This window comes from Corvus brachyrhynchos, unplaced genomic scaffold (genome assembly GCF_000691975.1).
Source record: "Corvus brachyrhynchos isolate BGI_N302 unplaced genomic scaffold, ASM69197v1 scaffold80, whole genome shotgun sequence".
Taxonomy (NCBI): Eukaryota; Metazoa; Chordata; class Aves; order Passeriformes; family Corvidae; genus Corvus; species Corvus brachyrhynchos.
The window spans coordinates 11,887,753-11,904,539 of record NW_008236769.1 but is presented as its reverse complement, the minus strand read 5'-3'; the positions used below and the strand labels follow the sequence as shown (position 1 = coordinate 11,904,539).

The window sequence follows — 16,787 nt, the reverse complement described above, 5'->3', positions numbered from 1 at the left end:
TGCTACCACCACTCAGCCCTTGGTTCATACAGAGCCTCCTCTTGCACAGCAACTGCACCAACCCAAAACCTGGCTGTAACCTTGCTCTGAGCAAGGCTGCTGTGCTCATATCAGAACAGATCAGCTCCAGAAATGTCTGGCCATATCACAGCATTGGTAGGGCTTTGGTTTTCCTTTTTAATAACAGAAGCCTGCATGCAGACATACCTCGGGTTGCAGACAAGTCATCTTGCTGGCAGAGCTCACTGTGCTTGGGAACTGTTCTAACCTTTCAGCAAAAGAAGGATCATTATGTCTGTAGAAACTGAGTTTCCCCTAAAAAGGATGGCTGTGAGAGCAGCAAGTACATCTTTGCAACAGAGCACAAGTTTAAACCTGCAGCTGCCCTGAAACGTTTGTTCTGAGGCAAGTGGGTGCTGTCATCCTGTTTCTAGGGGGCACTGACCCTAATGGATGTTTCATCCCCTTGATGAGCTTTTTCTGAGGAGTGTAACTCCAAGGGGCTTCTTCCAATGATTTTTCCTTGTTTTCCTGTGACCCTCTAAAATTCTGTTCTTCAAAAATTCTCTTTTTCAAACACCTGAAAAAAAAAAAGCTTCAAATGATTTCTGCAGCTTATGTGAGCTCCCTGGGGCCTGCAGAAGAAAGTCCTTCTGGACTCTTCCTCTCTTGTCCTCCAGCTCAGCTCTGCAGCTCTCTGTGGCAGATGGCAGAGCCTGATTTGTCCCAGGTAACTGCTCTGTGCCAGCACCTGGAACTGTGCCTGAAGGCTCTGGGCCCTCAGGACTCTGCCCTTGGACCTGTGCTTCCTTTGCATAGTCATCTTCTCAAGTGGTCTCAGGCTACAAGAACAGCTCCTGTCAGTGCTCCAGCAGCCAGCCATGGACGTGGGCTGCGGTGTAGATTGTCCATACGGTTACCAGTGTAGTTCAACAAAGAGGTGTCATTACAAAACCCAGCTTTGCTTCCAAATTTCTTGTCTGAGCTTTTAGGTTTTGAATTTGCCGTTTGTCTGCCACCAGTGCAACACCAATATTTTTATTTATATTTTTATTCTGCCAGAAGGCAGAAGCACATTCATGAGGGCTCTCAAAAAGTTCCTTACCACTTCCAAAGTGGGGATGTTAGTTTTACAATGGACCTTTTAATGTGAAATATCTCTGTCATACCTTGTTCCAGCAAAGTGTCTGCTCTTGCAACACCTTGCAAGTAGTTTCAAAGAGAGAAAATCTCTGGACTGCCTGATGAGAAATTCTCACTATCTCATTGCCTGAGAGGGAAACTGCAAAAACCTGTGCTTAGATATTTAGTGGTGTTTCCCTTCCATCTTTATGCCTGTGGGTTGTTTCTGTGATTATTTGCACATATATAGTTCATTTTTGCATGTGCCAGCCTCTGGAGATCAAATTTTTCTACATTATTCAGTATTGTCTGGAGCCACACTGCCTTCAAGATGTGAAAGGGACTCTTTTACCCAGTGCTGGGAGATGTCTCTGGCTTTGTTTCTGGCAGGGACAGGTCTAAAGATAGTTGTGAAAAGTCATTTTTTGAAGATAAGAGTAATTTATACCCCTGAACAACATCCAGTGGGCTTCTCAGTCCCCAGGACACAGGCAAAGACAGTCAGGGGAGTGAAAGACAAGAAAGCAGGGAAAAATTGCTTTCCTCAGAGAAATTTTCTTGACCGTTGGCTAACTGAATGCACACAGACCAGTGTTTCCCAGCTCTTAACAGATTCACCACAAGCTTCTGCTGTTTTTCCCCACTGTGCTGCAAAGCAGAGTCTGCAGGCTTTGCTATGAGGCACACTGTTGGCACAATGCTCAGGAAAATCACCTCCTCACACTCAGGCACATTTCCCAGGTGCCACACTTCACCTGCTAGGGCAGACAGGCCTTTCCCAGTTACTCACCCCAACGTGGGCTAGCCAGGAGTGGCCTCTCCTCTCCCAGTGCCTCCACCTGCAAAACCTCACACATCCAGGGCTGAAACTCTTCAGCTGTCCCAGCCCTGTGCCTCTGGCAAGCCCTAAGGAAGAGCATGGGGTTGGGTATGAGCAGCCAGCTTCCTGCTTCCTTCTAGCATCCCTGAAGTCTTCAAGGCCAGGTTAGATGGAGCACTGAGGAGCCTGATCTAGTGGATGTCCTCCCTGTCCATGGCAGAAGGGTTGCAACTAGATGATCTGTAAGGTCCTTTCCAATGCAAACCATTCTGTGATTCCCTGATCACCACCTCAAGCCCAGGGCATACAGCAGCACAGCTGGGGACATGGTCAGTCCTTGCTTTCTCTGGGCTTGCTAAACCTGCAGTGTGTGTGTCTGTGTCTACTCAGCAGCAGGTGAGAAGCAGAGAGGCAAGTGTCAACAAAAATAGGCCCAAAGGGACCAGTTTCTATAGGAAATGCCAAAAGACTGGAGTGTATGAAGCACAGTTCATGAACTTTGATGGGGAGGGGCAGCATTACCCTGCCAGGTGTAGGATTTGGAGAGGTTTCACACTCAAAGAGGACTCTGGAAATATGCAGAACAGTTTCCAAAGAAGAATTAAAGGTAAGCTTAGTCTGTACAATATGGAAGTGATCTTGGAGCACAGCACTAGGGCAGCTGGAGGATCAGCCTGTCCAGGGAAAATTGAGCTGCTGAGAGGGCTTGAGGTATCCAAAGCCTGGCAATGCCTTGGAGAGAGGCCTGGTAGCTTGGCAGCCACGCTGTTCTGCTCTGAGTTCCAGAAGGAGTGAGAGGTTTAGTTCAGAGCTGGTATTGGCTCTGTGGTGCTGCTCCTAAAAGCATTAAAAAATGCTTTCCTGTTTCATTTGGCTAATTTGTTGTTTTTCCTCTCTTTTCTTTCTCAGCCCTGTAATAGTGGCTAGGCTTTGCTCTCACTTCTAGGACTACGTGCTAGGCAGGTGGGATGTGAACCCAGATCAAGGCCTGGATTTGGGACAGCTGCTTTCCAGTTTGTTCTAGGTAAGAGACCTTTCTGCATGGGATCCCTGGAATGTCTCTCTGTGACTGCTTTCAAATTAATCCGGGTGTTATGCTGTACCATGAAAAATGCCATTAAACACAAGGAAGGAAACTCTCACAGACCCACACATTTGCCTTTGAACAAATGAGGATTCCAAAGAGATGGAAATGTAAGTGATGTGTTGCATGCAGACAGTGGGAAGCATTACAAACACTGGGATTACTTTGCAAATCCTTTTTCAAAGCAGAAGCAGTAGGACACAGCCACATCAGACACATATCATTTTTCTGTTCACAAATGCTTTTAGACACTTAATCATAGCCTGTGGCATGTTCACAAGAGGATGTGCATTGGAGCAAATCCTTGGTCCATATGCTCTGGAGCAATCCCCAGTTCCTCCTCAGTTATAGCCAAAAGTGGCATGAATTTTGGGAAGATCATCTGTCTTGTTATCATTAGGAGGATGGATGTATTCCCTGCCATATATTATAACCAATGCTTTTTAAATTATTAATCTTTTAAATGAGAACAGTTACTCCCAAATGCAACATCTTCCTTTAATAATATCAGATTTTCAGAGCTTCTAATCTCTGCACCCAGACAGTATTTTGTTTCAGTCTGTCCTTATCTGCAGCACGATATTTGTTTTCTGTTTCTCTTGCTTGGTAAATCTCAGTTTTTCATATGCTGCCACAGATGCTCTGCATGGCCAGACTTCATTCTATTAATGGTCACCTTCAGCCAAGCACTGCCTACATGAGAATTTTGGCTCTTATTTGGTGTGGGGACTTAGCAAGGAGAGGAATATGCCTGCCACTGGCTCATGCCCCTTCTTTTGGGGCTTTAATTTTTCCTCTGTGCACTCCTTTTTTGTAAAGCATCATGTAGTAAGAGTCTGGCAGGTCTGCAAAGTGCTTGAGTATCTGGGAGCACAGACAGAATTTCTCCCACACAAGTGATCTCACCAGAAACTAGCCCTGCTGCCCCATGACAGCAGGAAGGAAGAATCAAGAGGAAGGAAGAATCAAGGGGTCAGAGGAAAAGAGTAATTTATTTCTTAGCAAGAGGTAGGTCACTGAACAAGAAACTTTCAAGTCCAGCAAGCCACTGAGCAGACATGAACTATGCCAGAGAGTGAGCTGCAAAGGTGAGGAGGAAAAGCCAGTCTCTGGGGATGGGATAATGCACATCTGACATCCTTGCCTGAATTTTCAACAGAAGGCTAGAGGAACACTGCAGCAGATTGCTTGGGGAGGCTGCCTCCTCCCCAGCACAGGATATTTTGAGCAAAAGCCATCTATTAGGAGCAGTTGAAGGTACTGCCATACAGTACCTGGGCACAGGTATGATTGCAGGATCTTTCAAGGGTTTTCTTGTCTTGTCTTGTCACCCTCCAGCTCTGTCCCACAGAGGGCACTGACAAAATATTTGCCTTCTATAGGGGCAGGTAGTCAGTATTTGAGACAGGTACTTACTCAGAAAGCTATTGCTGTCCTCTTGGTTATCAGTCGTGGTTCTTCTAATCAGAGTTTTACATCGTGTCTTGTAATGCACACACCACCTTCCCTCTGCCAGCAGAGGAAGAAGCTGACTTGGAGCCAAGACAAATGAAATGTTCTCTGCTCATTGCCCAAGCTGAGTAAAACACTGAAGATAATGTGTGCCTAAAACTGCTTGGATTTACCATTTTTATATCCCAGATTAAGCTGGTTCAGGGAAGGATTCTTAGGGACATTTTTAACCGTAGCAACCTTAAACGGGGAAGGATCATGGTGCCTAATGCCCTTCCCAGGGGAAGGGAAATCTTAAAAGCTGTCCACGATCAACAGCCCAGCTTCTCAAACAGCACTACATCTGCTTCAGCCAACAGTGATCTCTGGGAAGTTTAGATCCAAACTCTACCTGCTAGGCCCAGATGCAGATAAAGATACCTTTACCCACCTTATATGCTACAGCTGTTTTGCAGGCAGGTAGTGGAGAGCATAGCCTGCACTTGGGGAAAATCTCTTGCTGGCTTTGCATCATTTTGCATGTTTGGTAGCTCATCAAGCCATTTACACCTTTATGATGCTGCACAGCACTCAAGCAGGAAAGTGCTTTAAAATTATAAAACTTCTTGTAAAGAAATTCATAACCTTCCTGTGCTTATCAGAGTATGGCTCTCAATGGGAGATTCCCCTAAAGAGAGACCTGGAAGCCAAGGTGATCCTGCTGCTGTCTAGAAGGAGATCCTATAGATTGAGGCAAGAACCCATACCTCCTCGCTGTGCAGACTTGTCTGATAAGACATTGTGGGTTGACCCTCGTTGGATGCCAAGTGCCCGCCAAAGCCACTTTATCACTCCGTCTCTTCAACTGGATGGGGGAGAGAAATCCTAACAGAAAGCTCACGGGTCAAGATAAGGACAGGGAAGGATCACTTACCCATTCATGTCATGGGCAAAACAGACTCAACTTGAGAAAAATTAATATATTATCAATTATATCAGAGTAGGATAATAAGAAATAAAAACTAAATCTTAAAACACCTTTCTCCCATCCCACCTTTCTTGATGGGCTTACTTCACTCCTGATTTTCTCTCTCTCCTCCATCTGCCTTGGAGCTGGCTGGCATTGGCTCTGTCAGACATGGGAGAAGCTTCTGGCAGCTTCTCACAGAAGCCACTCCTGTAGCCTCCCCACTATCAACACCTTGCACACAAACCTGCTCCACAAAGTAAATGGGGAAGCAGAGCTCTGTCCTAGCAGCACACGTGCGCACTGAGAGGGTTTGGTGCACTGTGATGGGCACTGGTGGGAGCCAGAATTTAATGCAGAGCAATGTGATGCTGTGTGGAACTGAAACAACCACAGTGGGACAGGGGCACCTAAAGTGCCCTTCCAGGATTGGTCACCACCACAGCTTCATCCAGGCAGGAGGAGCAGCATTCTCCTGTGCACAGTGTGGAACAAGGCTGGCGAGGAAACGCAAGAGGGAGCACAGAACAGTGTTTAATAATGAACATCTGGCTCTCAAAGCACAGGCTGAGAGGCTGATTTATTGACACCGAGACAATGGACTATTGTGCTGTGTCACAGGCACCATTCGACTGGCTCTATTCATTCCTACAGATATATGAACTGCCCATATCTTATAAATGATCTCCTCCTGTCTTAGGTTGTTGCCTTCTCACTTCTTTTCTCTCCTGCTCTTCCTGGAGGGTATTATTAAGCTGTGATATATAAATATCTGACACCAGTGCATTATTTTTTTTCCTTGTCCGTGGTCAATGGCAGCATGTAAGAGTGTTGTCTAAGGGGGATTTTCCTACTTGTAGCAAAACCAGATCCTCTCACTATGGTTTGTTCTGCCCTTTCATACTCTGCCAGGTAATGTGACCAGGCAATCAGTGGTAATTACTACTGTCTGAGGACTAAGAAATCAGGTGCTCTGCTGCAAACAGCAAACCTGCTATTGCCATGTTCTTTATGAATGGTGCCACTAAACATTGGTGAGGCCTTGAAAATCCCTCAGGAAAATTGAATCTGCATTGTTATTGTGTAAATAGGAAAACAAAGGCACAGTCAGGTTCCAACACAAATTATGAACTGTGATTCTGGAAGACCCCAGTTTTTGGCTTCCCAATGTTGATGCCAAGGGCCCCATTCTCATATGTTGTGAGATCTGTATTTCCCACCAATGTAGAGTGGAAGAGAATTGCTCTTTGAGAATAGAAGGAAGCGTTTGCTATCTCCCTTCTGTTTCCATTTCCTTTGGCCAAATAATGCTGTGAAGTGCAAGACTGGATGAGGGAAAAGTATATTATAAATGTTGTCAAAACTAAGGAAATGTCAGCACGAATAGTGATTGAGCAGAGTTAATTCAGGCCTCTCCATGCATATGCATTTGAAGACAGATTATAGTTGCACACATTGTTTCCCCTAGTCCCCCACCTCATTTAGTACCCAGAAAGGATGATGCTCAATTAGTGAGCAGTTAGCCAATAATCTCTTCTATCCTTACTGCTGTGGAAGGGTCCCATGTCTTATTTAATGCCCATCTTTAAACCCTGTTCTGAATACAGCATTATTCACTTTCTCCTGGGCACATCTCTGGAATTCTTTGGTGTTTGGGTACTTCACAAACACAAGTACTTGTTGTCACAGCCTGCAAGTTAATTAGTGAGACCAACCCCCTTGTACCACGGAGGGAACCAAGACACAGACTGAGGCTGGAAACTCTCTTTAAATTTGAATGTTCTGTGGAAAGATGTTGAGGTGCTGGAGTATAAAAAGAGAAAGGCAACAGAGCTCAGGAAGTGTCTGGAGCACAAGTCTGATGAGGAGCACCTGAGGGAGCTTGGGGGTGTTTTATCTGGAGAAAAGAAGGCTCAGGGAAGACCTTATCACTCTCTATAACTACCTGAAAGGAAGTTGTAGCCAGGTGGGGGTCAGCCTATTCTCCCAGGCAAAAAGTAACTGGACAAGAGGAAAAGGCTTTAATTTGTACCAGGAGTGGTTAAGATGGGATATTAGGAAAAATTTCTTCACTCAAAGAGGGGTCAAGCATTGGAACAGACTGCCCAGGGAAGTAGCATAATCACCATCCCTGGAAGTGTTCAAAGTAAATGTAGATGTGGTGTTTAGGGACATGGTTTGATGGTGGACTTGGCAATGCTGGGTTAGTAGTTGGATTCGATGGTATTAGAAGGCTTTTCCAGATTTAATGATTCTAGGATACCAATGACTGTTTGTTTTTAACTGCTTAATATGATCCAAGCTTGCAGTAGAATGGCTTCTTAGAATTAGCACTTTTCAGTCCTTCCCTTACAAAACAGCCATGTAGGCCTCCCTGCTGCTGCCCATGTATGAGCTGGGGAGATGCTGCGCTGCAGCTCTGAGCCTTGGCACTCAGCAGTGACAGGCAGATCAGGCTAGTTAAACATGAAGTAAACCCAACAGATCTGCTCTGGCAGGGGCAGCCAGCCAGAGCAGGAGAATGTCTAAGCCCTGCTGGCAGAGCTGCCTGGGCAGGCTGTGAGCCAGCAGCCTGGGCTTGGACACGAGGGCTGCGGTGGGCAGGAGGCTGGGCATGCGGTGCCAGAGCCCACTCTGGAGGCTGATCTTTCAGAGCAGTACAGGCAAAGCTATTATAGCCTTGGCCTCGCGTTTTCAGGATTAAAGGCAGCATTGGTGCTGCTGAAGCCAAGAGGAAGCATCAGTCTTCAGAAAGTGTCACCCAAAAACTGCAGGCGTGTTTCAGAAATAATCTGCAAGCAGTTTGTCCGCAGTCGTATGGGAAATCTGTGGCAGGCTGGAAATACAATGTGGACATCTATCTCCCAGCCCAGTGTTTCAATAACAAAGCTGTACTTCCCAGATATTCTCCTACTTAGTTATTTTTTCCTCTATCAGAAACATTCTTTATACATGTCTATTTCTTTTTCCGCAACAGCTTTGCAAGGGTGGATCTCTGTTACAGACCACTTTTTTCACACTGAATACTGAGGATATTCTAATGAATTTAGTTTGTAGAGCCCTGTGAAAATATTTTTGACAATTAATGTTCAAGCACTCCAAATACATTTGCTAGCCTGCAGGAACATAAAGCGGTGAGAATTTAATTCACCAGTGAGATGCCTTGCAAAGGGACCTGCAGCTAAAAGGTATTAGCATTTTAGGAACCCTAGTCCAAGGGAAAAAATGCTGTAGTGTGTTGCATTCAAAAATATGGGTGAGTTGGGTTAAACAGAAATGCTGTTCTGTGAAGTGATGCTTGGGGAATAGCTAGTCAAACCTTTCTGCCTTGTGGAATTTGTACTTCCAGGCACAAGATTGAAATCTTTTAGTCTTTTAACTCTTCTTGTTAGTGTTTTTCTGCGCAAGATTAGACAAGACTTAAGCAGCTAATTTCAACTGGTACTTAATTTTTGCAGAAACTGGGTACCTGGTGACTCAGGAGGTAAGATCAGTGAAAGGATCAGTCCAAGCCATTGACCAGGAGATGGTAAGGCCAGAGCATTGTGGTTGTTCTTAACCAAGTTAGTCAAAGCTTGATGTATATCAAAGGAGAGCACACTTCCCTCCACACTGCAATATAAAAGAAATGCAGTTAGCTGAAAAGGCTTTTGTGAGAAGCCCTGGTTAGACACTTGTTACTGTGTTTCTTTACCTGCATGCCACGGAGATAGTTTAAGAGCAAAGTCATCCTCTCCGCAGGGTGCAGAGCTCTATTGGCTATTTTAAGACAGAGAGGCAGCAGGAGAGGAAGGACTACTGATGATTTGAGAAATGATAATCACTGTGCAAGGGCAAGATGCACAAGCGCCAGTGACTCAGAAAATTGTGTGCCAGCCGGAGGGAGGACTGAGGGGTGAAGGGGTGGTGGGGGAACAACCTCTGCACAGCCCAGGCTCGGGAAGCTGCTGTTCCTTTCAGGCACAAGCATGCTGTTGTGACTCAGTTCAAAGCCACAGCAGCCAATTGTGAGACATTTCTGAGCAGTGAATTGTGAGCAACTTATTCTTTCCAAAGCCTGCATCTACCACTTTGAAATCACACTGCAGAGATTTTTGTGGTGCCAGAATTATGATTTAAGGACAGGTTCTGTTTTTGTGGCAGGGGATAAGAAGGGTCATTTCTGGAGAGCTGTTTGTGTAAGCTGCAGTGGTGAATTAATGATTATATGGGGGAGAACAAGCTAAAAAACCAAGTAGTTAAACCTGTGGATATATTTTGGACATCAGATTCTTCCTGGATTAACATTGGTTACAAGCACCTAAAGCAGCAGGAGGCAAATCTGGTGAAATAACTATCCATGGGGGGTCTCCAAGACTGTAAGAGGGAACATGGTCTAACTTGGACATCTGAGGTTTGGTGTGATGAGGTCAAGAGGACCCAGTGTCATTCCCTGGTGAGGTGAAGGTGGGTCTCTGTGTTGTACAGAACACAGAAGCCTTTGCTGAAAATGTTAGAGAAAATACCTGTAGGAATTCAGATGGACAGCTGCAGAGATGATTGGGAAGTGCAGTAATACTTATGATAAATCATGAAAAGGTTATTGCTAAAATTTAGAGGCAGACACAAAGATGATGAGAAACAAACCCACAGGCTGAAAAATGTTTTCCAGCACTATGAAACACGTGGTGTCCTTACAGCAGCAGAGCATGGACCACTTCAATACTACCCAAAAAAGTCAATTGCCTAATTGTCCTGTGCAATTCCTCATCCCAGTGGGTGCCTTGCCCTAGGTTCTTCACATCTCCCAAGTCCTGTCACTATTAGCAGTATTTGTGGCTTCTGGATCTCAGGATGAATTCGTAGGCTAATGAGACCCCATGGCTTCTTCATCAGTCTTTCAGCCAGACAGGGACCAACTGGCCTTGGTATGAGCCTGTATCATTGCACGCAGAGCAAAACACAGCACTAAAACATGAAGAGCTTTCAAAAAGAGTACTTGGGGGGTTTATTGACATTTTGTCCAGAGGGAAGTGGGAGAGAGAGATTTGGAAGAAATGTTAGAGAAGTGTTAAGAAGCTGTCAGTGTAATGCTGTCATGTGTTAATTAATGCAGGGGAGAAGATGATTATACTGAAATTATACAAATAGCCTTATCTCAGGTTAGCAGCAATTGACTGGAGTTTAAATCATTCACCAGAATTAATTAAACATTGCATCCAAATGCCTCAGAAATTATCATGGTGCAAATCATCCCAGAACAATAGCAAGCTTCACCATTAGTTTGTATGAGTTGGTTTACTCCACTGACTTCAAAATACCTTATCAAACCGGCCAAACAATAGGAAACAATAATCAAAGGACTTATTTCAACCACTGAACAATTCCAGCAGCAGCTCAGAAGAAGAGATGACATTGTTATCAATTTTCCCAGCACAATGTCTCAGAGCTAGCTCATGTTACCAGGCCAAAAGCTATTACAAAGAAAGAAAAGATAGCAACCTGAGGGGCTGCCTCTCTGCTCCCAGAGAGATACTCAGGCCAAATTTACCACTTCATTCTGAGGCAAACTTAGCCACCATCTCCCCATCTGCAGTAGGCCTGTGGATATTTCTCCACATGGTTATAGAAGCCAGGGAAAATCAACATCATCCATCCCAGGAGCAGGTGGGTGGACTTAATTTGAGGTGAGGTTGTCCTTAGATCACTAAGAGAACATAAGGTACAAAGTTTTTGGAGACATACAGGCTTCAGTGAGCTTTGGAGATCCCTCAGCTTCAGGGGTGACATAAAAGTTTCCCCAAAGGTGGTCGGATTGCTCAGGATGGAGAGCAGTATGTGTGGGAATGCTTACAGTCCAGGAAAGGAGCACTTCTTCCACTCTGCTGCCCACTTCCCTTCTTAAACTCCAGGAAGATATGGGAGCAGAAAATTCTTAATCTTACAAGTTGCAGGTAACGTTAATCTGAAACGCCTCCTGTAGCTGTAAAAGTAATTCCAAACTGCAGATGTTCACAGCTTGTAAATCTCCTTATGGCTGCATGCAAACCCAAGTAAAAGCACAGGAAACCCATGTACCCATCACCAGTGAACAAATTAAATTAACTTCTAGCTTGTTACTAGAGTCCTTGTGCTACAAACTTGTCAAACACTCATCGCAGCAGAGGCAGAGGTGCCTTTCAAAGTGGCCCTGTGAGCCACCAGCCAAGCTCGTCAGCTCAAATAAGCAAAGCCTTCAATCCTCTGCCTGCCACATCACAAGCATGCCCTCAGCTCATTTGATTGCTCTTGCTGGACTTTTTGACATAAGCTGCCTCTCTCCAGCTACATTTTTGTCAACAGTGCCTAGGGACTCTCCTGTGACAACTGATGATAAGGTGAATTTGCTCTACACGAATTACAGTTGCTGTTTCTCCCTTCCCTGGGGAGAGCAGTGATTATTTCCCTCTCAGGAGCTGTGCTGGGTTTCTGGCATTTGCACTGTCTGGCATGTCACTAGGACGTGGTGCAAACCTGTGTGATTTCCAGTGCATCTCTTGGCTGCTGGACTCCCACACACTGGCCCAGAGTCCTGTGGGTCTGGTCCTCAGGATATTGCAGGAAGAGCAACAACCATCAGTCAGCTAATGACTCTCAAATTATTTTTTTTATTGTTACACTGCAGCCAGTGTATTAAAGACAATTTGAGTCAAGAGGGAAAGTCAGGATCATAATAACTTATTTTTTGATGCAGGGCATATCCATGGCCACCATCTGGCTGGGTTCTCTCTGAAGGCGCTTTATTTTCTCTCTCCTACTGCAAAATACTTTTGCTGGGCAGCATTTTAGCATCATGGTTTACTCCCTGCAAAGGATGCATGGATTGTTTGCAAGCTGAGAAGCTCTCTTCCACCTGCAGAGGGGTACCCCAGGCACTCCCACTGCAAGTCACCCTGTTGGAGGCTACCTGGGGAAACCAGGCCACTTTGCAGTGCTACAGGTGTCAACAATGCAGCAGGGGACACTATAAGGCCAGGGACTGTCACGTCCTACCACCCACGACTCTGAGGTGCCTTTATGACCGCATATACAGCTCCCCAGTGTACTCAGAACTGGAGTCACAGCCCCAGGGTCTGTCCCACAGGCAGTCAGGCAGAGCCGCAGGGCAGCTGCTGCCACACCACTGCATTTCAGAGAGGCACAGTGAGCAGCCAGGGCTCAGTCATCCCATGTATGCATGTCAAAGTCAACACAGGAAGGCAGCCCTAAGGGAAAAACAACCTTCCTCTTCACCACTCACCTTTGTCACCTCTTCTGTGAGTCATCAAATTCCCAGCTTTGCTCTGGAAACCTTCCAAATCTCCCCTAATCTCTACTAGTTTTCTGTCTGCCTTTTCCTATCTTTGTGGTGGTCGACAATTTTCTCGTCCAGTTATTAAAAAATGATCCTAATATGCAAAGGGCATCTACAAAAACAATAGCAATAAAAAAGGTGCTTTATGCATAAAGAAATTAGTACCATAATCTGGTTGGAGGAAAATGCAAAATTTTAATTGCTATGTGAGTGGCACACAGAGAATGACACAGTTTCCACGTGTGTTCAAGGAACCAACACATTTCTGATGTAATTACAGGATTAGGTGCAAACAGGAGCAGTCAGCAGTGTCAGGAGGTTTAGAAAAAGGAAATGTGATATCTACATGGCTGAAGTTCAGAATAATGCACCAGACAACAGATTATAGAAAAAAAATCATGTGTACCCAAAAATGGAATAGAGAAAGGAGTAGACAAAGCCACAAGATCATCTGAAATGGAACCAGGTAGGAAAACTGATGAGACCAAATCCCTCTGAAAATGCTTTTGTTTTGGTCCACGCAAGTTACTTACCAGGAGGACAAGATTTGTGCAGCAGCCACTGCCCAGCCTGATGCAGGATGCCCAGGAGCATCTCTAACCTCCTAAAACAGCAGAGCACTGGCTCTCATCCCTAAAGTGTGGGTATGATGCAAGTCTGAGTGCAAGCCTTGGTCTGGCCTGTCATTTCTGTATCAACAAGGTGAGCAGTGCCTCTTGTTTTGCTTACACTGTGGACTGCTGTAATTCCTTTCATCAGTTGCCAGCCCTTGGTATATCTCATTTTGGTTTGGGGGCTTTTTTTTGGTAGCTGAAAAATTGGAAGTAAATTGGATTTTGTGTTTGCTCTGAAAGCTCTCCAAATGTTCATGTAAATGAAAAATCTTTGTCCTTTACACTCCTATGGCAAATAAAGTGTGTTATTTTTAAATCTATGGTAGGACAAAGGAGTAAAGCAATAGTAAATCTTGTTTCCAATGATACTGGTTAGAAAGAGATGCTGTGATGCCAATTGTATTTCCTGTGCCCTGAAAGGTCTGCTGCAGTGTGAGTGGGGCTGAATGATGTGGGGAGCCCTGGATGGAGCTTGAGTACCTGAGTTTCATTTATACCTGTCCTAAGCTACACAAAGGGCAAAAACAAGGTCTGTTTTCAGTTTCACTCTTCCTTCTGACCCAGGCTTGGTAGTGGGGTCAGGCATCTCTCCTTGATAGGAAAATGCTGTGGTGGAATTTTGCCAGCAGTCAGTGGTGAGCAGCAGTCGTGAAGCTTTCCATGTCCATGGGGTTCAAGCCCCTCTCAATAGGATGGATGTAGGATCTGTAAATGAAAGAGGATTACATTGAAAACACTTCTTTGCTGTTGACTCACTTTATCTCTTTCACAAAATACTTCCCTTACCATACCACCTTCATTAATTTATACAGACACAATTAATTAGAAGGAAGTACTGACTTTTCAGACTCAGAGAGAGAGGGAGACGAGAGTCTCTGGCTCAGAATTTCCAGAAATTTTTCACCCGTCTGCTCAAATGCTGTAGGGAGCTGTACAAAGTCCTCACTAGCTTGGCCATGGGCAGACTCTTCGGACCAGGCTTTGTTAAGCTTCTCCTACAAGTAACCCCAGAGAATATCTCTATGCACATGTACAGCAAGGGTTGTTTAAGTTCCCTCTGTCTCTGAATATTTGTTTCATGTCTCAGGAGTGGGGATGGAATAAGCTTACATCAGTTTGTCTTCAGCAAACATGGAAGCAACCCTGTGAATATAGAGTGCAAATATCCCTCTTTACATGACTTCTGCTACCAGGAAAAAAACGAGCAGCACTCATGATGTCTTGTCAGGTTCCATAATATTGCTTGACTTTTTACTTCAAGTATCCTTTTCAGATTTTTAGGACAATGTGAGAAAAGTTTTTCTCATCAGGGTACTTGAAAATTGTTGAATTAAGTATTGAAATAACTGGAAGTCTTTTTGTTGGCTTAAGAGGAATGCTGGTGGGTCACCTGTGGTCCTGCACATGGGACAGCTCTCCTGTCTAGCATCATAGGCTTAGCTCCTGTCAAAAGGATTGTAAAGTCTTCAGGAGCATTCAGCAGGTGAACAAGCAGCTTTTTGACCTTGCATACATTTGGGTGGCTCTATGTCCCAGAGAAGCTTTGGCCAACAGCTTTGTTTCAGTGCTGTGGTGTGTTACCAGGCAGGAGGAGGCACAGGTGATGGGTGCACCCCCTGATACAGTTCAGTCTATTGACAGGTGGAGGAGTTCCTGCTTTCCAAAATGCAGGGAAGAGCACATAGAGCCTTGTTCATATCTCCAGCTTTCTTTGACGCATCTGAAAAGAGACCGAAAGTTTCCTTCTCTGGGATTTACTTCCAACAACCATTAATGGCACTTTGGATTCAGTCTTCCTTGGTTTCCCTTCCTTGGACCTTTCCGATGTGCTGCCCAATACATCTTGCATTTTCTATAGTTTTAGGCAAAGACATGCCTTGGAAGAAGATGTTTTAAGAACAGCTTCCCTGTTTTTTATATCCATAGCAATAAATCCTGTTCACAGGATAACGTGGTGCCCACTAAGTGCGGCCCATTCTGGAACAGCAGTTTGCTGCAGCCTACAAATGAAATTGATTACTTCAGCTATTTTAAGGTATTTCCAGTCACAGTTATTCCTCAACAACACGGATGGATATTTTTCCAAACTAGGACACAGCTGGTTTATATTATAGCTGCACTCACAGCACCTGAGAAGGAGGCAGATGAGTCATCCCAAGAACCTTTCAGATGTGGGGTGGGAAATCTCTTCATGTATTATCAGGAGCTGATCCAATATCCAACAGCCTGTTACATAGAGCAGATAAGCAATGGATCTGGTGTGAAAATTTCAGCTTCTGATGCCCTTTCTCTCTTTCCAAAAGGCGAGAAAAAATAAGATAGAGCCAAGCTTGACTGTTCACAGAGGAGTTCTTTGGTGTGTTGCAGGGAGAAACATGGCAAAAAGTTAAATCAAACTTCCAGCAAAACCAGCAAGAGGCTTTCAAATCATGTCTGTGGGGGTTGGAAGGGTTAGTATGGGTGCTGGTAGAGCCAGGTGCTGTTGGGATGTGTCACACCCTGCAAGGACCTGCCAGGCCACCTGCCTGGCTTTGGGCACTCAGAGCCTGCTGGGCAGGAGGAGGTGTGAGGCCACCCTGACCAGCACTGGACTCAGCCTCCAGGGAAAAGGGAGATGCCACAAATGGCCACAAATGAGCACTGGAAACATGGCTGGTGACTTTGGCCCTCAGCTGAAGGCCATCAGAGAATGTCACTATCATGGTAATTCATGCATCTAACCTGTGAATAAGAAATTCCCTGGGGCTGCCTTATCCTTCACCGAGGAAGGGGATTTTTGCAGGCCTGGGCCTGTCACTGACTGTCTGCAGAGCCTTGGGCCAAGAACTGTGGAGACCTTGTTAGTGGGCAGTGCCTCCTGCAGGAACTGAAGGTTTGGAAAACACCTACCAGGCTGTTTGATTTTTAAATGCATAATTGTCCATAGCCCTGCTGTGCCTTGTTTCTGCACACACACAGATGATATGAGACTAATGTAGCAGAACCACAAAGCCCTTCACCCCGTTGTCAGATTAAAAGTGTGTAATGGAGAAGGGAAGGTCATTTAGGCACATTCTGACATGGGAAGCAAAAAGGAAACAAAAGCCTTATTTCAAATAAATAACTTTAATAACCATCCATGTTTTGGCAAACTTAGACTCCATAAAAGTGCTCCAAAGCATTTCATGAGAGGCTGAGTAGGACATAACTAAAGGCAACCATGCAGATGAAAGTCTCGATGCTGCTTATGTCTTACAGCTACTGTCCACTGCCTGTATGAATGTGGCTGGTAGACAAAGGGCATGGCAGACTAACAAGAAAAATGCCATGTTGTCAAAACACAGTCAAGACCTCAGCCTGTCTGTGTTCAAAGGAGAACAGGTCTCTTGTAGAGGATGTAAATGGCAAGCTCTCATCCCCCAAGGGGACTGTGTGTGTCCCTCTGTGGGGAAATCTGT

At 45.1% G+C, this 16,787-nt stretch overlaps 1 long non-coding RNA gene across 1 annotated transcript in view; it reads right to left on the bottom strand.

Annotated features, from left to right (window-relative positions):
• Positions 1-12,908: 12,908 nt before the first annotated feature.
• Positions 12,909-16,787, bottom strand: part of LOC108445079 — a 20,791-nt gene continuing 16,912 nt past the window's right edge. Inside the window, exon 2 of the long non-coding RNA XR_001859824.1 lies at positions 12,909-14,055. This is a non-coding gene — a long non-coding RNA (uncharacterized LOC108445079). The remainder of the gene's footprint in view (positions 14,056-16,787) is intronic.